Source organism: Macaca mulatta, chromosome X, assembly GCF_049350105.2.
Source record: "Macaca mulatta isolate MMU2019108-1 chromosome X, T2T-MMU8v2.0, whole genome shotgun sequence".
Classification (NCBI taxonomy): domain Eukaryota; kingdom Metazoa; phylum Chordata; class Mammalia; order Primates; family Cercopithecidae; genus Macaca; species Macaca mulatta.
Window position 1 is genome coordinate 118,157,544 of NC_133426.1, and position 26,804 is coordinate 118,184,347.

At 36.9% G+C, this 26,804-nt stretch overlaps 1 protein-coding gene and 1 pseudogene across 3 annotated transcripts in view; both read right to left on the bottom strand.

Annotated features, from left to right (window-relative positions):
• The window catches only part of DCX (doublecortin), a 125,027-nt gene extending 124,589 nt beyond the window's left edge, over positions 1–438 (bottom strand). For all 3 annotated transcript variants that reach the window (XM_015128025.3, XM_002806358.4, XM_028841836.2), the window contains exon 1: positions 401–438. The gene's annotated coding sequence lies outside the window, so the exon portion shown is untranslated. The remainder of the gene's footprint in view (positions 1–400) is intronic.
• A 9,181-nt stretch (positions 439–9,619) lies between these two features.
• On the bottom strand, positions 9,620–9,717 carry LOC114675197 (U6 spliceosomal RNA; annotated as a pseudogene).
• Between the last annotated feature and the right edge of the window lie 17,087 nt (positions 9,718–26,804).

Sequence of the window (26,804 nt, forward strand, 5' to 3'; positions counted from 1 at the left end):
CCAATGGGTTTGCCAGGCTGAATTCCCCCTTTTTTCCAATGTCACCATGACCTATGCTGAGCTCAGCATTGTCTCTGTCAGACAACCTGCAGTGGTAAGAGACCCCACCTCCTCAAGGCAAGTAGCAAACATTTCCCCAGGCGTGCCAGTAAGGCTTTGCTTTGCTTTAGGATCAGAGGTAGTATTATTCTAAATTAACATCACAATGAAAACAAAGGAACGTCAAACTCACTTTTCCAAAGGAAAATCCCAGGTAGAAGCTTAGGGAAAAAATCGGATAGAATAAGGCAAAAAAGGAGAAGAGGAGACAGAGAGACAGAGAGAGCAGGCTTTGCCTTGTGCTTTTCCCGTTTGACATCTGTTACATTCTGCTTGAAAATCACTTAAAAGCCCCACTCACCGGTTTTCTGCTGGTTGGGTGGAGATGCTGAGAGAAAGAAAACCAATCTCTCTATGCCTTTGTTGTCTGAGCTCCAAGCAAGAAATTCCTGCCAGGGTGGATAGATGCCTTCTAGGTCCTAGTGCCTTGTCTAGCTTCTCCCATGTAACTCAGGCTTGGTGAATCCCCCCAACCTCCTATGATTAATTACATGCTTTTAAAAAAATTCACAGGCTGCATTAACAGCTAAAAAGGTTTCATTTATAACCAACAGGAAATTGCAGGGTAGCAAAAAGATTGCGCAGACAAAATCAGAATGCTCTAATGAGCAATGTGCTAGCCCTTTCTTTTAGAAAACTGGCAATTTCACTTGGCCAAAACCTTGGCCTAATCTGCCTGGGGGCCAGACTCAGACAGCCAATCCAGGCTTAGAAATTGTAGCTCTCTTCTTTTTACCCTCTTGAGTGGAAAAAAATAAATAAATAAAATCTGCAGATTCTTTAAGGCAGTTTAGCTCAAGTGTCCAACAACTGCTTTTTGGGTCTTTTTTTTTTTTTTTTTAAATGAAGTCAACAAAGTAGACTAAGAGGAAGTAGGATAGGAACAAAACAAGGGAAAATAATTCTAGAATATTGTGGAAGATAGAAGTAAAAACGACACCCCAAACCTTTTAGCCTATTGTAAGAATTTGGTTAATGAAAGGTTAATGTGGCATTTACCTTTGACAGTTTGGAAGTTCAAACCCAACCCAAAGACCTTTCTATGTGAAGTAAATCTGATGGCTACAAAATAAATATTAACAGATTTCTCCTCAAACTGCTTATTTGTCACTAACTGATTGCTTTATATAAAATACGTTACAAAAATCTCAAGGAAGCATCCAAATTGAACTAATTAGATCAGGCCGAACTATAAAACAAAAGAGAAAGGTGAGAGGTTGAATGGGGTAGGGAGATGCTACTATCTTCACAATTGAGGCTACATGCATCAATATGTAGCAGCCTTGAACTATCATGGTTCTATTTTTGCTTGGTTTCCAGGAAACTCAGAGCTAATACCATGCTCAGTAATTATTTTATATCTGATTCCTAGTAAAATTAACACTTCCTTTTATATAGTGCTGTTGATCTTTTGTATTTAAGCACTTTCTTTGCATGTGTTTTATTGTAAGCTGCAGTCAAGTAGGATAAAAAATATGATTGTCTTTCTTCTGTGAAAGATGTTGACTCAGCAAAGCCTGGAGCTGTCTGTTAGTTGAGTGGACAGCCACAAATGTGCAACCTACCTAGTTAAGTCCCCCCAACAACTTGCTGCTGATTTCTTGGTTACCATACAAGTACCTCAGGGGAATGCATGTCTCTGCCCTGTTTTCCTCCATGTGTCATTACCTTACCTTACCTTGTGGCAACTTCATGAAAAATCAGCATTATTCAGGCTAGAGGCAAAGAAAAATCAAGGAATAAGGACAGGAAAATATGGAAATTCCAACAAGGTTAATGTCTTAAAAATTCTTTCCTGCACATCATAAGCATTCAGTAAATATGTAGCAATTAATTTTGCATCAGAACTCAAAATCATTTTATTTCTAGTGAAGATACAACAATGGATGGGATAATAAAACTTAAACACGAACCATTTGAAATGTATTTTAGAGGAAATTTCCTCATAATCCAGGCTTTGCAATGCTACTGTGGAAGCTGAAAAATGTCTTTATGAGACAGCCTTGGATAAATGACTTTGTTTGCTTTATATATACCAGAGAGCAGAGGGAGAGGCAGGATCAATATTACCTTGTTTGAGATATGTGGGCATTAAGAGGTGTTCCTTAAAAACAGGAAAAAAAATTCTGTGGGCAAAAATGTTTGAAAAGTGATGTGCTAAACAAAGATAGTTTTGCTTATCATAAAACTTGTCAGGGCCCTTAATATAAACTATAAAATGTGTCTCAAAAAGAAAACAACTTGGTATACAGGGCTTCCACTTATTTTTTAAAGCTCAGAACATTTTGGTTGCCCCAGAACATGCACTAATGTTCTGCAGGGATAAAAAAAAAACTTTTGCAAAAATTGGACTAGATCATCTCACAAAGATATTTCTTCTCAAAGAACTCTCAGCTACTTACCAAGACCTTCTTTCTCACTTCTTCAGAGGAAACAGGCCACTGGCAAAAGAGAAGGTCTCAGATGTGAGTCCAGGGGAAAAGTACATCTTTAAATATGGAAGTCAACTTTGAAAGTCAAGGGAAAGTCACGGTTGAGGGCTCAATGGAGCGAAATGATTTAAGAAAAAGAATAGCAACTCCATGTTGGAAATGTAGCAATAAGACCTTTTGGTTACTTACCATGTGCCCTGTACCACAGGCAAGACACTGAAGGAAACATCCATCACTGCCCCTGAGGGGCTTGATGACTCATTGAGGAAAAGAGATAGCACAAGACTAAGCATCTTGCAAAAATCATGAAGAAAGGCTTAGATCTTTCTTGATATCCTGCAGTCTGGGTTAATCAAACTCAGCTTAAAGAGCAGGGTCGAGAAATCTCTCTTCCATCTCTCTCTCTCTCTCTCTCTCTCTCTCTCTCTCTCTCACACACACACACACACACACACACACACACACAGACACACAAAAATACCAAAAAATTATTAGTTTATGTTACCAATCAGAAGCACAAAGAGTAGGATACAGTGTGGGACAGAGTAAGCAAACAGGAAGTGAGGTTGGAACATATTACAAGATTGTTTATGCATAGGGCCTTTATTGAGAAGATCATAAAACTATCAAAGAACATAACAGAAGCTGTTAATAAATGTAAAGTCAGACCAGGCTCATGGATAACAAGATGCAATGATGTAAGATAACAGTCCTCCCCAAAGTAATCTATACATATGAAGAAATTACAATAAAAGCCCTAACAAGAATTTTTGTGAAACTCAAAAAATTACTTCAAAATTTTTGTGGAAGAATATAAAACTCTAAGAGTAGCCAAGATCATTGTAGAAAAGAGAAATCAGAAGCCAATATCTGCCCCACAAAAAATTTGTTATAAAGCTATAGTAATGAAGATAGTGTGGTGTTGGCCTATAGGACAGAAAAAGATTAATTAAAACAGATATCAGCATAAACAGGAACTTGCTATATCATAAGGTAATGCTGAAAGCATGGACTCTAGAGCCAGGCTGCCTAGGTTCAAATTCTGATTCTACTAATTATTAGCTAGGGACCTTGGGTGAGGTACTTAACCCTCTGTGCTTCACTTCACCCATCTGTCACACGAAGGTGATGATAATAACAGTAGCATTCTCAGTTGTTACGAGGATTAAATGAGCAAATATATGTATAGTGCTTAGAACAGACTCTGGCATATAGTATGTATAAGTATTAACTTTTATTATCCTCCGAATATTCATATGCCAACTACCTCACTTCTTTCAAGTCTTCACCCAAAGGTTGACTTCTCAACAAGGCCTACCTAGACTACCTGATTTAAAGTTACAACCTTCCCTCTCAACCTAACAGTTCAAAAATTTTTACTCTCTTTATTTTTCCATAACATTTATCATCTCCAACATACTATATAATATACTTATTAATTACATATTTCCTCAAGGTATAATATAAGCTTCAACAGGGTAGAAATATTCTAACAGCTTTAATGGTATATGTAATTCACATTACCAATAGGACTACTTTTGTCTATATTTTTAATATTGCATTTTAAGTGCCTAGAACAATAGCTAACACACAATAGGTTTGGGTATTTGTTGAACTGTATAAAGTAAGGAACTCATAGAGTATTCAATAGATAGCATTAAGTCAATTAACTTTCATATTAAAAAAAACAAATTAGATACTCCCCTCACACTATACATAAAAATAATCTCCAGATGTTTTAAAGACCTGAATAAATAACAAAACTTTAAAATTATTAGAATGAAGCAAAAAAGGTTTCCTTTAAATCCTTATGGTAGAAAAGAATTTAAGACACAGAAAGCAGAGATCTTATATGAAAATATTGATAAATTGATTTCATAAAAATTTACAGCTTCTAAAGGCAAAAGACAGCATTTAAACATTAAAAAATAAATAATAGACTGAGAAAGATATTTGAAACTTAGATATCTGACAGAAAGTTAGTGTCCTGATATCTATATATGACACACAGATGTTGATATAGTTTGGATTTTTGTCTCTGTCCAGTCTCATGTTGAATTGTAATCCCCAATGCTGGACCTGGTGGGAGGTATTTGGATCATGGGGTTGGATCCCCCATGACTTGGTGCTGTCTTCCTGATAGTAAGTTCTCTAGAGATTTGATCATTTAAAAGTGTGTGGCACCTCCCCTCCAACACACTCATGCATTCATGTTCTCTCTCGCACGCTCGCTCTCTTATTCTCTCGCTCTCTTGTTCTCTCGCTCTTGCTCCGGCTTTTGCCATGTGAAGTGTCTGCTCCCACTTTGCCTTTTGCCATGACGATAAGCTTCCTGAGGCCTCCCCAGAAGCTAACGTTGGAGCTATGCTTCCTGTACAGCCTACAAAACCATGAGCTAATTAAACCTCTTTTCTTTATAAATTATCCAGTCTTGGGAATTTCTTTATAGAAATGCAAGAATGGCTGGAATACAGCTATATATAAAAATATATACGTAAAATTGTAGGTATCACATATATATGTGTGTGTGTGTGTGTGTGTGTGTGTGTGTGTGTGTGTGTGTGTATAGCACTATGAGCAGTAGTCCAAACAATTTCATATGAAGTCATCCTAGCTATCGTCCTCCTATCAGTCCTATTGATAAGTGGTTCACTGAACTCAGATCATGTAGGACTTTAATTGTTGAACAAACAAACCCTTAATAGCAGCTATACCATTAGGATGCCCTGATCCAACATAGAGGATATGTTTACCTCACCAAATAAACACAGCTCTTAGAACCTCATGTACAGTTACCAATCGGACATTTTCTCTATCCCAATAACCATAAAACAGAAAACAAGTAGCTTTCATCTGTTTACCCTTAGTATATATCCTAAGTATACCCTCTGACATCAGTACATGCTTATTGTCTTATTTCAGCAGTTCACCAGCTTTCTGGATCTCTAGCTTAATCTAGGCACCTTGATCATCATACCATCCCAATGGACATAATACTGATCGAACCTGTAAGGTTCATGTTATCCAACAGATCCAGTGGTGCTCAAAAATATCTATAGCAGCTCAGGTTGTTATATAGAGATGGTGGCAAGTCCTAATAGGAGAATAATTTGTGTAACCCCCTCCCCATCCCTCAAAGGTTTTGAAGAAAAGCCTCTTATATTGTAAAGTAGCTCTTGATTTTCTTGTGTGCTCTAGGCAAGAATTTAATGCCTGACCATGGGAAACAGAATGACCCTGGAACCCAAGCTTCCCATCGTATATGGGTTTTATTTGATCTGCCAGCACATAAAGTTGAACATGCACAGCAGCATTTCCTTTTCAAATAGAACTGATATATAAAATCAGGACTTCGCATGTCCTAAAATTTTTTGAGAAAGTAGACGTTTTATCTGTAGATGTCCTTGCCTAGCTACATCAGAGCTTGGTTAATATGGCTGACGAATAAAACGTCCATGATGATAAGGGTGGAAGATACATATAGCTAAACAACATGAGGTTCCTCTTATCAAAAAACTAGTCTGGCTCCAGCCCTGCTGAGTGCCCAGTCTGCCTCTAGCAGAGACCACTGCTGAACTGCTAATTTGGAACCATAACCCAGTATAACCATATGCCTACCTGGTAACAGTATAATTACAACTGTCATTTGGGAGGCAAATGTTTGCCCTCAATGGAATAGACAACTATTTTTTATACATGCTCACATTGGCTATCCACAAGGCTTCTGCCATACCACCATCCGTGGATTTACTGACTATCTTATTCATCATCACAGTATCTTTGCAACATTCGTTCTAATTAAATAATTCATTTGTCAGCCAAAAAAGAGAGACAGTAGCCTCATATTCATGAGTTTCACAGGTCTTACCATGGATGCCATCTCTCAGAAGCAGCTAGCCTTATTGAATGGTGCATTACCTAACACTGAATCAGTTTATGGCCTTAACTGGGAGGCTACACCTTGTGAAGTTGAAGTACTGTTCTATGGATATAGTTGTGCTCTGAACTAGCTACCTATATTTCTCTTACAGCCAGGCTATCAAAGAATGGAAATAGAGATGGTATCAATCATTATTATACCTAATGACCCACTCACAAAAAGTTGCTTCACTCCCTGCAACTTTGGACTTGGTGTGGTTTTGGTTTTTAATTCCAAAGGGAATGGTATTTCCATCACTTGAAAGTTAGAGCAATCCAATACCGGCAAACTATCAAAGGCTCAGTTTTTCTTGAAATAAAAATTGGGATGATGCTACAGGGTAAATAAACAAACAGACAAAAAACCCAAACAGACAAGCAAAATAAAAACAAAAATCCCTAGCAAATATGGAGTATGTAGTGGAGAAAGAAAGTTATAAATGCCACAACAACCATATGAACAAATTAACTCAAAATGAGTCAAAGGCCTAAATGTAAGAACTAAAAACTAAAACTCTTAGAAGAAAACAGGGGTATAAATCTTTGTAACTGACCTTGGATTAGGCAATGGTATCTTTAGATATAATACCTAAAGCACAAACAACTAAAGAAAATATGAATTGGATTTTATCAAAATTTAAAGCTTTTGAGTATCAAAGGATACCATGAATAAATGAAGAAGACAACATATGTAATAGAAGAAAATATTGGCAAATTATATATTTAATAAAGGACTTCTCTCCAGAATGTAAAAGAGCTCTTGCAACTCAACAATAAAATGACAAACAACCCATTTTGAAAATGGGCAAAGGATTTGAATAGATATTTCTCTAAAGATGATATACAAGTGGCCATTAAGCACATGAAAAGATGCTCAATTCCATTAACCATCAGGGTAATGCAAATCAAAACCATAGTCAGACATTATTTCACAGCTACCAGGATGACGAATTAAAAAAAAAATATAGACAATAACAAGCATTGAAGGGGATGTGCAGAAATTGAACCCTGATTACTAGTGACAATATAAATTAACACAGCCACTTTGGAAAATGTTTTGGCAGTTTCTCAAAAAATTAAACACAGAGTTACAACATAACTCAGCAATTCTACATTTAATTCTGCATAATCAAGAGAAACACAAACATCTGTCCACATAAAAATTGTACTTAAATGTTCATAGCAGCATTATGCATAATAGCCAAAAAGTAGAAACAACTGTCCATCAACTGATGAACAGATAAACAAATTATGGTATATCCATACAATGAAATATTACTTAGCCATAAAAAGGAATAAACTACTGATACATACTACAATGTGGATGAGCCTTGAAAACATTATGCTAAGTGAATGAAGCCAGGCACAAAAGGCCGCACATTATATGACTCTATTTATATGAAATGTCCAAAACAGGCAAATCTAAAGAGACAAAAAGTACATTAGTGGTTGTCTTGGACTGGTGGTAGGGAGAAAGAAGTGACTGCTAATGGGTATGGGTTTTTCGGGGGTTGTTTGTTGGAATGTTCTGCAATTATATAGTAGTTAGAGATGGCTGCACAACCTTATAAACATACTCAAACCCACTAAATTGTGCATTTTAAAGGAGCAGATTTTATGGTGTGTGAATTGTATCTCGATAGAAAAACTATAAAAATTTATACATAAATGTTTGGAGCAACTCTATTCATAATCTGCAAAAAAGTAAAAACAGTCTAAGTATCCTTCAACCGCTCAAATAAATGGATAAACACTCTGAGCTACATCCACACAATAAATTGCTACTCAGCAATAACATCAATAAACTACTGGTAAACACAACAACTTGGATAACTCTCAAATTCTTATGCTAAGTAAAAGATGTCAGTCTCAATAGACTGCATAGTGTAGGATACCATTAATATGGCATTCTAGAAAGACAAAAAATAGAGACAAAGAACATAGCAGTGTGTGCCAGAGGTTAGGTGTGGGGTGAAGGTGTGACTACAAAAGGATAGCACAAAGGAGATTTGAGGGGTGACAAAAGTGTATTTGATTCTAATTGTGGTTCACACAAATTCTAATTGTGTTGTTAACACAAATCTGTACATATGTTAACATTCACCCAACTATACACCAAAAAGTCAATTTTATTGCATGTTAATTTAAAAATGAGGTGTTTAAATATGGCAAATTTTTATGATTGGGTAAAACTCAGTGGTAGGTATATGGGTGGTCCATCTAGTTTTCTCTGTACATTTTTTTATTTTTTATTTTTAAATAATTATAGATTTACAAAAGGTGGAAAAATAGTACAGAAGCCCATGTACCCTTCACTCAATTTCCCCCAATGGTTGCAAATTAGTAAACTGTAGTACAATATCAAAATCAGGAGTTTGATATTGGCAAAATATATTTAATTCTATGTCATTTTATTTTGTGTATATATTAAGTGGAGCTGCTACCACAATCAAAATATAGAACTATACCATCACCACAAGGATTGCTATTGCTACCTCTTATTAGTCACACCCAATACTCCATCCCTTCATCATTCCTAACTCCTGGACACCACTAATCTGTTTTCCAGTTCTGTAACTTTATCATTTTGAGAAAGCTATGTAAATGAAGTCATACAATATGTAACCTCTTGAGATTAGCTTTTTCTCACTCACCATAATGTTCTTGAGACAAATCCCAGTTGTTACATGTATCATAAATGTATACCTTTTTATTGTTGAATAGTATTTAATGGTAAGGATATACCACTGTTTGTTTACACACTCACCTATTGAGGGACATTTTGGTTGTTTTCAGTTTTGGGCTACTACAAATAAAGCTATGTGAACAATTGTATGCAAGTTTCTGTGCAACTATAAGTTTTCACTTCTCTGGAAATGAAAAGCCTAAGATTGCAATTACTGGGTCATACGGTAATTGCAATATATAGTTTTATAAGAAACTGACAAACTGTTTTCCAGAGTGGCTGTGAGATTTTACATTCCCACCAGAAATGTATGAGAGATTCAGTTTCTCTGCCTCCTCACTAGCATCACCTGTCATTTTTTTCTTTATCCATTCTAATAGATGTGCAGTAATATCTTTTTGTGATTTAAGTTTGCATTTTTCTAATGTCTAATTATGTTAAACATATTTTCATGTGCTTATTTGTTAATTATATATTTTCTTTGATGAAATGACTCTGTCCCTTTTACCCATTTTCTGGTGCAGGGGCCATGCTAATCCTGTCCGTATCGTTCCAATTTTAGTATATGTGCTGCCAAAGCAAGCAGACCTTTTACCCATTTTCTAATAGGACTGTTTATTTTTTCTGATTTTGAGTTTTGAGAATTCACTATATATTTTTCATATCAGTCCTTTGTCAGATATGTTGTTTGCAAACAGGTTCTCTCAGTCTATAGCCTATTTTTTCATCCTCTTCACATGGTCTTTCACAGAGGAGAAGCTGTTAATTTATTCATTTCTTTCCTTTACGGATTGTGGTTTTGTTGTCATGCCTAAGAACCCTTCATGAAGCCTGGGTCCTAAAGTTTTCTCTTATATTATATTCTAAAATTTTTATAAACGTATGTTTTACCTAATTCTTATGATCCATTTTGAGTTAATTTTTGTATAATGTGTGAGGTTTAGGTTGTGGTTCATTTTTTGGTGATATTTTTTGTTCATGTGTCATTTTTTGTTCATATTTTTGTTATTTTTTGTTCACATGTCATTTTTTGTTCATATTTTTTGTTCATATGTTTTGCTCTAGAGCCATTTGTTGGAAAGAATATCTTCCATTGAGTTGCTTTTGCACCTTTGTCAAAAATCAATTTGATATATTGGTGTGAGTCTATTTCTGAGTTCTCTATTCTATTCCATGGATTTATGTATCTATGCCTCCTTCAATATTGAAGTCTTGATTACTGTCACTACATAATAATTCTTGAAATTGGGTGTACTGATTCCTCTCATTTTATTCTTATTCTTAAGAATTGTGTTGACTATTCCAGGTCTTTTGAGTTTCCATACAAATTTTATAATACTCTTGTCTATATCTAAAAAAACTCTTGCTGGGATTTTTGATAGAAATTGTGTTAAACCAATATACCAATTTGGGGATAATTGACTGTATTGAATCTTCTCATCCATATACAATATATTCCTCATCATTCATTTAGGTTGGATTTCTTTCCTTAGTATTTTGTAATTTTTAGCATGCATGTCCTATACATGTTTTGTTGGACTTTCATTAAATATCTCATTTTTAAAGGATTGTGTATTGTATTGTAGTTTCAATTTTGCATTCCTCATGTTCACTATTAGTATCTAAAAATGTAATTGATGTGTGTATGCTGATCTTGTATCTTCCCACCCTGCTGAATTCACTTATTAGTTTCAGGAGTTTTTTGTCATTACCTTGGGATTTTCTATATGGATCACCATACCATCTTTAAATAGAGATAGCTTTATTTCTCCCTTTCTAATCTCAATGCCTTTTGTTTCTGTTTCTTGCCCCATCACACTGGCTAAAACCTCTAGTACTATATTGAGTAGCAGTGGTGAGAATGGACTTCCTTAACTTGTTTCTAATCTTACCTAGAAAGCATTCAATCTTTACCATTTTAGTATGATGTTAGCCGTAAGAGGCTCTTTTGTAGATGTTCTGTATCAAATTGAGCAAGTTCCCCTTTATTTCTAGGGTTTTCTGAGGAATTTTTTTAAAATTATGAATGGGCATTGAATTTTGTCAAATGCTTTTTCCATATCCATTGATACAATCATATAATTTTCTTCTTTATTCTGTTAATATGGTTTATTACATAAATTAATTTTCAAATCTGTAACATTTTTAATGTCTGATATATTTCTTAGTTTTTTTCTTAACTTGAAGCAAATATGAAATAAGGTACTTTTCTGTACTTCAAAATAATTTAAAAATTACACAGACTTGTAAAACAGTGTAAGCAATTAATTACTCAGAAAAATGTGTGGCAGAAGGACATACAGCTTGGTAGTCAAAAAGAGAAACAATTTGTAAAGCGTAGCTCAGTAGTACTTAACCTAGGCTTCACAATAGAATCAGATGAGATGCTTTTACAACATACTTTTAACTATGATTTCATTGATCTGGTGTAGTTTCATTGATCTGGTGTGGTCTCAAGCATTACTATTTTTCAAAGCTACCCTGGTGATTCTAAAGTACAGCCAATGTTGAGAACCACTGGCATTGTGGAACAAACTTAACAATGTGGACTTTAGACTCAGATGCAAAGTACCTAGTAGTAGTTATGATACATATAAAGGATATATTTATCAGACTTAGAATATAGAAGTATCTCGTACAACTTACAGGAAATATTCATAGAAAGCGAAAACACATATGTTTTCATCCTCTTCTCCTTCCTGCTGGTTAAAATTTGAATGACAAAATTTGTTCCCAAGCAGCCATCTTGTACCAGGAAGTGGGCGCCAGGTATTGAGAATGGCAGAGCAACAAGATAAACTGGAGCCTGGTGATTACAATACAACCACATCAGCCCTAGAAAACTTCCTTACAAATGTTTTTTAAGGCATAGAAAAATAAGCTTATACATTTATTGAACCCCTGTTATTTATAGTTTTTTCATTGGCTCTCTTATACCTAATACAAAGGAAAAAATGTTAAATATAGGCATGCTTTAAATCACTGTTGGTGGGTCAAAAACTGTGAAGAATCTGAAGGACGGGAAGTAGATAGGCTCTGATTGAAGAAGGAACTACAGCACAGGGCACACATGGGAGAGTATTCTTATAGATGGTGAAATAATCCCAAGAGTTCTCCAGACCAAAAGGTGAAACCTAGAACCAAGCAGTGGTCTTAGAGGCAGCCACTTTGTATAACAGGAAGAAAAGCCAAAAAACTCAGCCCCTTTTTATCCCTCTACCCACCACATGGACCAGCAAGCAGTAACAGAGGAATCTGTCTTCAGGGGAAAGCAATAAGTACAGGAGCTTAAGGCTGTGAGACAGGGTAGTGCCTTGGGTGATGATGACGGGCAATGGCTAAGAAAATAACAATATTTATGAGAAATAGCAAAGCACATATAGTCATCAAGTTACCCTTCCTTATGGCATGTTCTCCATCTCACTCACTCTCACTGAAAATAGTACCTCTGTCTGTTTCCCCTATTCTCTGAAATAGATTGCATAGCCAGGGGAAGCAGACAGTCTAATATGATATCTCAACTACAAAGAGAAGCATATAATAAGAGACTTGCCAAACATTTAGACAAAGAAAATCCTATGAAATGTAGACAAAAAGACTCAACAAATTAAAAGACTTTCACTACAGTAACAGTCCTAAGAACACGAATATACAATAATAAGCTCAAAATGATAAGAAAAGATATCACATCAATGAAAGATCAAGCAATTATGAATACAATAATAGGCAAATATGAAAACTTAAGAGACTTTTAAAAGTAAATAATAGATGAAATTAGAGGCATGAAGGACCAATCAAGACATTTTCACAATTTTCTAAAAGAGTTCCATTGAATAAAATTGGAGAAAATGAGTGGGGAGAAATAGTTGAAGAATAGCCAAAAAGAAAAACCTCTTCAGACACAAAATCATTAATCCTCAGATTGAAAGGACCCTCTGATTGCCAAGCAGGATGACTTATGAAAACAAGAAAAGTAATTTTTTTAAAAAGACTTAAAATTAGACACACCACAATGAAATTTTAGAGCATCAAGTATAACATGAAAATACTAAAAGCATTCAGAGAGAAAATAAAGACCACCTACAGCGGAACAAGAATCTGTTTGACATCACATTTTCCATTATCAAAATCACATGCAGGAAAGCAATGCAGCAATATCTTCAAACTGTTGAGTTAAAATAATGCTGAAACTTGAATTTAATACTGAGCCAAACTATTATATAAGTAGGAGGGAGAAATTAAGACATTTTGGATATATAAGAACCCAGAAAACTTACCACCCACAGAAACCCTCAGAAAGAATTGTTAGAGAATATACTTCAGCAAGAAGAAAAATAATTTGTGGAAAGTAATGATGTTAAGGGAATAATGCTTAATAATTTATGTATTATTTATATAAGTAAGAACTAATTTTTAAAATGAGATATAACCTATCTACCATCTGGGAGAAAATTTTGCAAGTGTAAGAGCAGTGAAGTGTGTTACCCATAAATTTTACTTGAACCAAGAAAAACATAACATTTTCATTTTACCTCAACAAAGGGGATATGAATACTTATGTAGCTTTTCCAGCCATTTAGAAGAGCATGAGGGGTGTCTGTGGTCACTGGCCTAAGTCAATTCCCAGGAAACAACTTCTGGAAAGTACCTGCTCATCTATAGTTAGTTCCAGGGATCATCTCTGGTCTAAAATATCCTTTTATGAAGCAAAGTGGAAGTGGTTCATAAAGTGAAAGAAAGCAGAAAACTGATCCACACAATAGTGTACTCAAGAGATTTCATTCTATCAAATAGTTTCTGAGCTTCTCCTATGTGCCAGGCTCTGTGCAAGGGGGAATACAGAAATGAGAAGACAAATAAAGAAGAAATGGCAGATCTTGCTCTTTGAAGAGATGGCCTTTGTGCTTCAGTCTTTCAGAAAAAATGAAGAATTTTTAATGAAGCTATTACATCAAGGATAGCAATAAGAGACAGACCCAAACTACCAGTGTTTTAGGAATCTCAGTGTGGTACAGGCTATGGGAAGATTTTGCACCTTGAAAACCTGAAAGCAGGGAAACCATCTAGAAGCTAATGAAATAATTACAGGCACTTTGTGAAAGTAGCCTTATAGAAGTTGAGAGGGATAAACATCAGAAATTTGAGTAAGATTTCTGTAATCAAATCCTAGATATTCCATCTTTTATTGCATATTTAAACTATAGTTCTTCCTGAGGAAACCATGTGGTGTGGTGGAAAAAGTGTAGACTTTAACTGTATGACCCCAAGCAAATTACTTAGTCTCACTGAGCTTCAGTTTACTCAGCTATATAATGTGGGTAAGAATAGAGCCAAACCTGTAGGCAATTTGTAAGAATTAGATGAAATAATGAGTATAAAGTTCTCAGCCCATAGTTGGTGATATTTAATAATAGGCATGATTTATAGACCTGTACTTAAAAATTACCCTACAGACACGTTATTGAATTTTTGTGTGTATGTCACCTATTCCAGTTACTATGGCTGCATAACTAATTGCTCCAAAGCTTGGAAACATGAAGCAATCATTCATTATTATCACGGATCCTGTGGGTTAGAAATTTGGACAAGATGGCCAGGCATGGTGGCTCACACCTGTAATCTCAGCACTTTGGGAGGCCAAGGCAGGCGGATCACGAGGTCAGGAGTTTGAGACCAGCCTGACCAACATGGTGAAACCTCGTCTCTACTAAAAATACAAAAATTAGCCGGGTGCGGTGGAGCCCACCTGTAATCCCAGCTACTCGGGAGGTTGAGGCAGGAGAATCGCCTGAACCAGGGAGGCTGAGATTGCAGTGAGCTGAGATGGCACCATTACACTCCAGTCTGGGTGACACAGCAAGACTCCGTCTTGAAAAAGAAAAGAAAGGAAAGGAAAGGAAAGGAGAGGAGAGGAGAGGAAGAAAGAAGGAAAGAAGGAAAGAGAAAGAGAGAGAAAGAGAAAGAAAGAGAAAGGAAGGAAGGAAGGAAGGAGGAGGAAGAAAGGAAGGAAGGAAGGAAGGAAGGAAAGAAAGAAAGAAAGAAAGAAAGAAAAAAAGAAAGAAAGAAAGAAAGAAAGAAAGAAAGAAAGAAAGAAAGAAAAAGAGAGAGAGAGAAAGAAAGAAAGGAAATTTGAACAAGACACAGTGAAAATAACTTGTCTTTGCTCTATAATGTCTGGGCCTCAGCTGGAATACTCACAGGCCAGGGACTGGAATCATCTCTAGTCTAGTCCACTCAGAGCATGTCTGGCAGTTGATGCTGGCTGTCAGCTGGGGGCCTCAGTTGCCCTCCATAACCGAGCATCTCTATGTGATTTCTCTACTTTAGCTAATTTGGTTTGTCTCACATTATGATGGCTGGTGTTGGAGAGAAAAACCTTTTCCCCTACCCTCTAATTTCAGTGTTTGGGGGCCTGAAAATTAAACTGACAACGCACATATCAGCAAGAGAAAATAACAAATTTAATTACATCCACAAGGGAGTTCACAAAGAAATGTGACTCAAGAAGGAGGTTAGAATTGGAGGCTTGTATAGCATCTTAATAAAGGATGGGGAGGAGCAGAGGGGCATTTCTGAGAGAATAAATGACTTCTTAGAAGGAGAAAGGGCATTTCTTGGAAAATCATTTAGATGAGTTTTTAGAGAGATAAATGAGCCCTTAGGAGAACAGGTGAGAGATATCATACTTTTGTGATGTTTAGGTGTGGTGCTTGGGAGTGGTGCCCACTTCTCATCTCCGAAAAAAGAATATTACCTCTCCTTTCCAAATTTGACAACTTCATCATTCTTCAGTTGACAAACTCATAAATGTCATATTTACTAATATGAAATTATTTCCACCCTATAGAATTGTATGTGATATAACATCACAGGCTCTTAGTCCTGCATTGAAAATTCACCCATTTGAACAGAGACACTTTAGTATAAGGATTAAGTTCATACGTTTTGGAGTCCGACAGACCTTGATTTGATTCCTGACTCAGCCATTTACGACCTAAGTATTTAGATCAGTCAGGATGAATTTAGCTGCCAGGGACAGAAAGGACAACTAAGAGTGGCTTAAACAATAAGCCTCTAAGTAGGGCAATTCCAAGATTTTTAATTCAGTGGCTCTTCAGGGATCCACTGCTTTTCACATATCCCTTCTCTCTTCCCCAGTTTATCAGCAGTGCCTGCTCACATGAGCTACAAAATAACACATGTTCTAGGCATTATGTGTAGAACCAACCATTTTATTTTATTATTTTTTATTTTTATTTTTTGAGATGGAGTCTCGCTCTGTCGCACAGGCTGGAGTGCAGTGGCCGGATCTCAGCTCACTGCAAGCTCTGCCTCCTGGATTTATGCCATTCTCCTGCCTCAGCCTCCCGAGTAGCTGGGACTACAGGCGCCCGCCACCTCGCTCGGCTAGTTTTTTGTATTTTTTAAGTAGAGATGGGGTTTCACCGTGTTAGCCAGGATGGTCTCGATCTCCTGACCTCGTGATCCACCCGTCTCGGCCTCCCAAAGTGCTGGGATTACAGGCTTGAGCCACCGCGCCCGGCCGAACCAACCATTTTAAACAAAAGCAAGGACATTTCTTCCAACAAATGTGCTTTTATTCTCCATGAAAATCTTTCCTAGAAGCCACTCAGCAGACTTCCTTTCAGGTCATTAGCCAGGATTTCTTCCATTTCCATGCCTTAGCCAATTATTGGCAAAAGGAATGAGACCACTGATTGAGTAAACTTGATCATGATTCACCTCCTTAGAATGGGAGAAAATTCAGTCTCTCCAGAAGATTACAGCTGATGAGAGGAAGGTGAAAAAAAAATGAGGTTCTGTTAGTGAGAAATTAGTGAAAGAAACCAACAAAGTTTGCCACAATACTTAACATATCTGAGCCACATGGTGGGGATCCCCATGATACGGTTTTGTTTTTTTTTTTACAAGGAAGTGTTATGATCATTAAATAAGATAACAGATAATTCTCGTAAAGTCCTCAATAAATATCAGCTATTAATGTTGTGACTGATTATGTTATTTTGGCTTTTAATTTGGTAGCTGGTCCTTTCCATATTTCTCTTCTGTCTTCCACAACTTGACATCAGTGCTTTCTTTCATAGTCAGAAGATGGCTACAACAATTCTGTGCATCACATGAAGATAATATTTTTGATCCTCAGTTTCCCTATCTGTAAATTGGAGATATTCATATTTACCTCAAAGATTAGTTGTGAGGATTAAATGAAATCATTCAAGTAAAAGCTCAATAAATTTAGCTATTATTGTTGCTGTTATTGACATCAGTACCCTCTGGCAAGTGCACAACATGACGCCAAGCTTAAATCAAGTGCTGAACAAATAGTGCGGTTGTTGTAAATAAACATTTGTTTGTCCAGTCTGTGCAAGAAAGGGCCGAGAAACCTTCATGACCTTGGGCTAAGCAAAATACCTTACACGTATCAAAAGCCCATATAACAAAAATAGATACCTTGGACTTGATCACAATGAGAAATTTTTGTGCCTCAAATGATACCATGAAGAAAATGAAAAGATAATCCACAGAATGGAGGAAAATATTGGCAAATCATGTCGCCAATGAAAGGCTTGTATCCAGAAAATATAAAGAACTCTTGAAACTGAAAAATTAAAAAAAAAATTTTTAAATAAGCAAATAACCTAAATAAATAGTTCTCCCAATAAGATATAGGAATGGCCAATAAGCACCTGAAAAGATGATTAACACCATTAGTCTTTAGGGAAATTGAAGTGAAAGCCAAAATCAGATACTACTTCACACTCACTAAAAAGAAAGAATAGAAAAGACAGATAATAAAAAGTTTTGGCTAGGATGTGGAAAAATTGGAACCCTCATACACTGGTAGTGGGAATGGTGCATTTGGAAAACAGTCTGGCAGTTCCTCAGGTGATTAAACAGGGTTACCATATGATCAAGAAATTCCACACTGAGGTATATACCTAAGAGAAATGAAAACAAATGTGCACAGAAAAATTTGTACACATATGTACATTGCAGCATTATTAATAGTCAAAAATTGTAAACAACCCAATGCCCATCAATAGATGAATGGATAAACAATATGTGATATATCCATAAAATGGAATATTATGTAGACATAGAAAATCAAGTACTGATGCATGCTACAACATAGATGAACTGTAAAATATTATGCTAAGTGAAGGAGGCCAGACACAAAATGCCACATATTGTATGAGTCAATTTTTATGAAATGTCCAGAATAGGCAAATCCATAGAGACAGAAAGGAGGTTAATGGTTGCCTGGGGCTGGAGGTAGGGTGATACAGGGAATTATGCTAATGGGTACCTGGTTTCTTTTGGGGTGGTAAAAATGTTCTAAAATGGATTGTGATGATGATTGCACAACTCTGAATATACTGAAAACTGTTGAATTTTAAACTTAAGTGCGTGAATTTTGTGGTGTGTGAGTTATATCTCAATAAAGCTATTTTTAAAAAAAGAATATGTTGGGCCTTGCAATTAATACAAAGAGGAATAAAACGCATTCCTTCTGTTATGGCTCTCACTATTTATTAGGATGGTTAAGAAATGCACAAAATTAGCATTCCTGGCTCCATTTTATGTCCCCACCCTTGCTTTTTTAAAATTCCATTTTAAATATATGATGTGTGTTTATATTTGATTTACCCTTACAAATCACTTCCAATTTCTGGGACGAGATGAACTAAAGAAAAAACTTCAAATAATAGTAATACAAGCTAGAAAGTGTTCAGTGCCATAAGAGATTTGGATGGGGACACGTAGCCAAACCATATCACCCTCATATGTGCAAGATGGATGAATCTCAAAAACACTACGCTAAGAAGCCTTACACAAAAGAGTACATTTTGTATGATTTCATGTATATACATTTCTAAATCACCCTCATATGGTTTGGCTCTGTGTCCCCACTGAAATCTCACCTTGAATTGTAGTTCCCATAATCCCCACGTGTCATGGGAGGGACCCGGTAGGAGGTAATTGAATCATGGGGGCAGTCCCCACTCAGTGCTGTTTTCGTGATAGTGAGTTCCCACGAGATCTGATGGTTTTATAACGGGCTTTCCACCCTTTTGCTCTGCACTTCTCCTTGCTACTGTCATGTGAAAAAGGACGTGTTTGCTTCCCCTTCCGCCATGACTGTAAGTTCCTTGGGCCTCCCCAGCCATGCTGGACCCTGAGTCCATTAAACCTCTTTCCTTTATAAATTATCCAGTCTTAGGTATGTCTTTATTAGCAGCGTGAGAACGGTCTAATACAGGGGAGAAGTAAAGACCATTTATGGAAAGGGAAATATAGGAGTGCCCCATCTCTCAGTGAATCTTTGTTTCCTTGATCTCCTAATTAACCACAGGAGAAACAAGTCAGAAGACACATAAATGGATCCCAGAGGGACTTCGGTAGAACCAGTGAGTGGCTGTATGTTCAAATCTGATGAACTCTGAGAGTCTGGGTTATGTCGAGGACTGAATTCTTAGGTAGTTTGGGCTCTACTGGGCTGTATCATGCACTGGCAGCTAACCCAATGGTAGGATGAGGAAAGCAATGCAAGCCTCTTAAGCTGGAGTGTGCCTGCAACCTGCACCTGACCAGCACTGAGCAAGTGGAAACATGAGATTTGTTTGCCATTAAGCAAGCCTACAGAGGAAAAGCCAGATACGGGTACGTGAGTCTTCAGCATGGCAGCTTCAGGCGAAGCTCAGCTGTTGGCACAGCAGGCACTGGGCTGTCTGCTCAGAAACTGTCAGGAACATTATAATTAAACATCCCCGCCTTTCCCTGACCAGGGCTGACAGCTGTGAGAACAGAGCTGCTAGGAGAGGCACACATATTCTTGAATCAATTCTGATACAGGAAGGGGGTGGGAATCATCCCACCTCCACAATTTCCAGAATAAAGGGCACTTCTATTCCTAGGAAACCCATGAGTCAGAGATTCCAAAGGCATCTTGAATGATAGAAGTACTTTTCTACACTTTGGAAAAATTGTGGCAGTTTTTTATAAATTTATGTACACAGCTATCTTGTGATCCATCAATTCACCTCCTAGGTATTTAGCCAAGATAAATGACAACATATGCCCAGAAAAAGACTTGAATATGATTGTTCATATCAGCTTTATTCATAATAGCCCAAAGTGGAGACAGCTCAGGTATTCATCAACAGAATAATGGGTAAACAAACTATGACTTACTTATACAATGGAATACCACTCAGCAAGAAAAAGGGATGCATTATTAATACATGCAAGATGGATGAATCTCAAAAACATTATGCTAAGAAGTCTTACACAAAAGAGTACATTTTGTATGATTTCATGTATATACATTTCTAAATCAGGAAAAATCTACAGCGGAAAAATTTAGAACATGAATTACATTTGAGAGGGTTGGGGGCAGAAAATAGCTGGAAAGGGGGAATAGGAGGGGACGTTATAGGGTGATGATCATGTTGTATCACTTCATAGGGGCTTGGTTTACATGGGTATATGCATTTCTCAAAACTCAGTGAATGCACATCAAAAAGAAAAACAGAATGGGAAAGAAAATGAAGAATACATGTCATGTTGGGGGCCGGGGGGATGTTGGACATTATCAGATTTGAATTTTTAAAAGTCAGTCTGAAACAACCAATTAAAAGTAGGTAAAATCTTAAACATTTTACTAAAGCAGATATATGGATGGAAAATAAGCACATGAAAATATTTTCAGCATTATTCTCAATTAGCAAAATGCAAATAAAGTCACAATGAGCTATCACTGAACGCTATCAGAATGGCTAAAGTTAAAAATAATGACAATTCCAAGTGCTGATGAAGACTGAAAGCAACAGGACCTCTCATATATTACTGGTGGGAATATAGAACTGTACAGCCACCCTGGGAAACAATTTGGCATTTTTTTTTTAATTTTCTTTTTTTTTTTTTTTTTGAGACGGAGTTTCACTCTGTCGCCAGGCTGGAATGCAGTGGTGCGAACTCGGCTCACTGCAAACTCTGCCTGCTGTGTTCACGTGATTCTCCTGCCTTAGCCTCCCGAGTAGCTGGGACTACAGGCGTGCACCACCACGCCCAGCTAATTTTTGTATTTTTAGCAGAGACGGGGTTTCACCATGTTGGCCGGGATGGTCTCGATCTCTTGACCTCGTGATCTGCCCACCTCGGCCTCCCAAAGTGCTGGGATTACAGGCATGAGCCACTGCACCCGGCCAATTTGGCATTTTTTTAAAATTAAATGCACACTTGCCATATGAATGAGTAATCCTACTTGTTAAATAGAATTTAAGGGAGGCCATTGTTTTGGACTGAGCTCCTGCACTAGGCCCAACAGACCAGATCAAAGCAGAATTGAGTCACTTGTACTAAGTGCCATGTAACCAAACTGAACTTAACTCTGGCCAGTTTTGAAAAGAACAAGAGATTCACAGCAACCAATCCCAAGGGGCCCAGTCAACCTGAGCAGGTATGATAAGGAAGCCTTCCCTGCTTTAACCCTATAAGGAATGTTACCTGAAGTAACCTGATGTTAACCAATCTGCTTTTCACACTATGATATCAGTTTTCTTGTTTCTGCTTAAACTAACTTATAAAAACCAACTGTTCTGCCGTGCCCAGTGGAGTGCCTTTCTATCTTGTAGATTAGATGTTGCCTTGGCCGGGTGCAGTAGTTCACGCCTGTAATCCTAGCACTTTGGGAGGCCAAGGCGGGCAGATCACTTGAGGTCAGGAGTTCGAGATCAGTCTGGCCAACATGGTGAAACCCCAGCTCCACTAAAAATTCAAAAACTAACCAGGTGTGGCGGCATGTTCCTGTAATCCCAGCTACTCCGGAGGCTAAGGCATGAGAATCACTTGAACCTGGGCTGCAGTAAGCCGACATCACACCACTGCACTCTAGCTTGGGCGACAGAGCAAGACCCTGTCTTTAAAAAAAAAAAAAATAGAAGAAGTTCCCTAATTCGTGAATTGCTAACAAAATCCAATTAGATCTTTACGCTAATTTGTTGAAATTTTCTTTTTAAACACATTCCTGGGTATTTACTCCAGAGAAATGAAAACTTCTGTTCACACAACAACCTAAGTAAGCAGCAAGAATGACTTGTCTCTGCTGTATAGTATCTGAGACCGTGGCTGGAATGTCTTGAATAGCTGGGGATGACTCAAATCTGGTGGGCTGGAAGCCTCTGGTAGCATCTTCACTCACATATCTGGCATATGAACTGGGATAACTCAAAGACTGCTTAGTGAAGACTGTTGACCATAGTACCTACAAATGGGAATGTTCAGAAGTGAGCATTCCAAGAGAACCAGGTGGAAGCTGTATTGCCTTTTGTGCCTCAGTATCTGACCTAGCCTCAGAATCCATTCAGTGTCACTTCTACCACATTCTATTGATTAATACAAGTCACTAAGGCCAGCCCAAATTCAAGGGGAAAAGAATTAGACTGCACCTCTTGATAGGGGAGTGGCAAGGTCACACTGCAAAAGAGCATGTGGGATATGGGATAAGAGATATGGTCACCTCTATCCTTGGAAAATATAATCTTCCATAGTGAACAAATAAATTAATCTATGTAGAATTCTAGACAGCCACTGATTTTTAAAAATCCCACCACAAAAATATTAAATAATTTGGGATGTTAAAAATAAGATGGGATTGCAGTACATTTGGCTTCATAGAGACAGCACCTAGGCAAGTGAGAGCTGGATGGGCACTGGGCGACTCTGTGCCTTGCTGATGAAATAATAACTAAACATGGGCAAAGGAGAGCCTAAGAAGCTGAAAGGCAAAATGTCATCATATGCATTCTTTGTGCAAACTTGCCAGGAAGGAGCACAAAAAGTAGCACCCAGAAGATTCAGTCAGTTTCTCAGAGTTTTCTAAGAAGTGCTCAGAGAGGTGGAAACCTGTCTGCAAAAAAGAAAGGAAAATTTGAAGACGTGGCAAAGTCGGTGAGGCCCGTTACAAAAGAGAAATGAAACCTAAATCCCTACTGAAAGGGAAACAAAAAAGTTCAAGGATCCCAATGCACTCAAGAGGCCTTCTCGAGCCTTTGTCTTGTTCGGTTCTGAGTACCACCCAAAAATCAAAAATAACATCGCAGTCTATCCATTAGTGACGTTGCAAAGAAACTGGGAGAGATATGGAATAACACTGCTGCAGATGATAAGCAGCCATATGAAAGGAAGACTGCAAAGCTGGAGGAAAAATATGACAAGGATTTCACTGCACACGGAGCTAAAGGAAAGCCTGATGCAGCAAAAAGGAAAGCCGTCGGGGCTGAGAAAAGCAAGAAAAAGAATGAAGAGGAGGAAGATGAAGAGGATGATTGCTGAGGAGGAAGATGATGATGAATAAGCTGGTTCTAGTGCAGTTTTTTCTTTCTTGTCTGCAAAGCATTTAACCTCCCTGTATACAATTCACTCCTTTTAAATTTAAAAAAAAAAATTGAAATGTAATATTGTGTAAGATTTAACAACTATACAGTGTCTTTTTTTGTATAGTTAGCACACTACCAAATGTGTAGTTAGCTAGCCCTATCCTGGTGGTATGTTCAATAGTCACTAATCTTGCCTGTTACAGCACAGTGGTTGCAAATTGGCATGGAAATTTAAAGCAGGTTTATGTTGGTGCACAGCACAAATTAGTTATATATGGGATGACAGTGTTTTCATCTTCAGTTCTCTCTGATGCAGCTTATACAAAATAACTGTTGTTTTGTTTACTAAATACTAATTTTTAATTGCAAAAAGTTGCAGCTGTTTTGTTTGACATTCTAAATGCTTCTAAGTAAATATAATTTTAAAAATTAATATTGTTGTCCTTCCTTTTCATAGGCCTGAAATTTTTCTTTCGGGGGGGGGGAAGCTAGCCTTTTGCTTTTGCCCATTTTGTATCACATGAATTATTACAGTGTTTATCTTTTCATATAGTTAGCTGATAAAAAGGTTTTATCTAGACACCCTGCTTCTCATCATGGGAGTAATAAAAGTTAAATTGAGACCGTTTTCATCCATAACTGAATCCCCAAATCTTGATCAGTTGATAACAAACTTCATATAACCCACTTATATTTACAAAGTGAAGAGTAACCAAGCTACTCATAGCAAGGGGTTATGAGAATCAAACATTTTGAAAGTCTATTTTTGAAGGACTAATAGAAAAGTATGTTTTAATTTTTACATGAGGACTCTATATTCTTTCACTCCCATTACCATGTAATGGTAGTTATATTTTGCAGTTCCTACATTGAAGAAGAACGGAGAATGTATTCCCAAAAGCATGAACTTAAAATACAAGACCACCATACTGAATACTTTTTTGTTGATGCTACTTCCAGTGAAGACTGAGAGTGCTGGCTGTAAAGGTCTTTTCCCATTTCTCTAAATATGGATTGCTCAGGAAACTTGAGACTCTCCATTAAAAGTATTTCTAATTAATTGGGCCAGCTTTTAAAATGACAATGTCAGATTTAAAATAGGGTATATTTTCCTATAGTGCGGTTTACCTCTTTATAAATCAAATAGATGTGAGGAAAGAAGACATTTAAGCTTTGCATCTCAGTATGAAATTTGATTTTTCTTTAAACTTATTAATTAGAGTCAGCTTCTTCTCTGCTTAGCAGTTTAGGGAAATTTGACAATTTTGTGGGTTTTGAGATTATCATTATCTTAAAGTGCCAGTATTTTAAAATGACATTCTTGCAATTTTACAAGCTTTTGTGATGAAGTGCTGTTTTGTTAAATAATTATGACTTACATTTTTCCATTTGTATTTTTTATGTAGTTTTAGGAATAATGCTGAAAATCTAAGTAATGGATGATACTAATATACTAATCATTGCAGAGTTTGCTTTTTTAAAGTTGGAAATAAAATACTAAATAATAATACATAAAAACTCTGGGCATCAATGTCTATAGAGGTTCTATTAATAATTGCCAAAAATTGGAAAATTGGAAAAATATTGGAAAAAACTTAACTAAAATCCTCTCCTTCAAACAAGAAATAAGTAACAAGAAAAATTGCCAAAAGTTGGAAACAACACAAATATCCTTCAATAAGTGATAAACTGTGGTACATCCATACAATGGAATATTGTAGAATCTAGGTGATAGGTAGACAAATGTTCACTGTAAAATTCTTTCAAATTTTCTATATCTTTTGAAATTTCATAATAAAATATTGGAAAAAATTTAACTGAAATCCTCTCCTTCAAGCAAAAAATAAGTAACAAGAAAAATCTTTCATGAATCCAAGCCAGCAGCTCTCATTTGAAACTGAAGCACACCACATGCTTTCCACATTTGGAAGAAGAACAAGGGGAAATAAGAAAATTAATCAAGGGAGAACCTTGCTGTCTTTCAGATAATTTGCAGAGCTTTGCTTTATTGTTTACGAGAAGAGAAAGTCACTCATTTCTCAGAAAACAAGAATCAGCATTTCTAGACTAGAAAAAAGAGCCAGGTGCCTATTCCTTGATGTATTTGTAAAGCTGTGTGGGCAAGTGCAAAAAAAAAAAAAAAAAGAAAGAAAGAAAGAAAAGAAAAGAAAGGAAAAAACAAGTACAACCATATTCCAGGAGCCCTTTTTTTATTTCCCAGGCTGTGTATTGTATATTTTATCATAGGTGTAGCAAAGGTCCTTTTGCCCTACTCCTCCTTCCCCAGTACTCCAAATCCTATCCCTGTCTCTTCCTCATATTAAAACTTGAAATCTATTCATAGATTCTAGCCTTGAGATATGGCTTTGATCCCTGCTAGGTAGGTAGGTAGACTCTTTAGCATAAATGCAAGATCTAAATGCGAATAGGGTGGAGTTGAGTGGGGTGAAAGCCTTGTGGGGAGACTGCTTAAGTTATTTGGGTGTCTTGTGAGGAGGGGTAGAAGACGAGGCACACTTCAAGTATTCCCACATTTATCTGCACAAATAACACATACAAGCTGTTGCATGTATTAGTAATTTTTGGATCTAAAGTGAGTCTCTTGTACACAGCATATGTAGACAGGATCATGTTTTTTATCCATTCTATCAATTTTATCTTTTAGTTGTAGAGTTAAGCCCTTAACATTTATAGTAACCACTGACAAGGAAAGGCTTACTTCTGTAATTTTGCTTTGTCTTTTACATTTCTTATAACTTTTTTTCTTCAGTGCTTCCATTACTGCCTTTTTTTGTGTGTGATTCACTGTTTTTTCCCCCTAGTGTTATGATTCCCTTCTTGTTCCTTTTTCCCTATGTTTTTAAGTTGTTTTGTTGTAGTCACTCTGGGGATTGCAATTAACCCCTTAACTATAGCAATCAGATTTGAATTAACAAAAACTTAAGTTTCAGTAGTATTAAAAAAGCTGCTGTCTTTGGAATGCTGGTGAGGAACATCACTCGAGCCTAGGAATTTGAAACCAGCTTGGGCAACATAGGGAGACCCCGTTCTACAAAAAATAAAAAGCTGGGCATGGTGGCTCATGCCTATAAACCCAGTTACTTGGGAGGCTGAGGCAGAAGGGTCACTTGAGCCCAGGAGTTCCAGGCTACAGTGAGCTTTGATCATACCATTGTACTCCAGCCTGGGCGACAGAGTGAGACTTTATCTAAAACCACACACACACACTGCTGCTTTATAGCTCCATGCCCCCTTTATGTTGTTATTGTC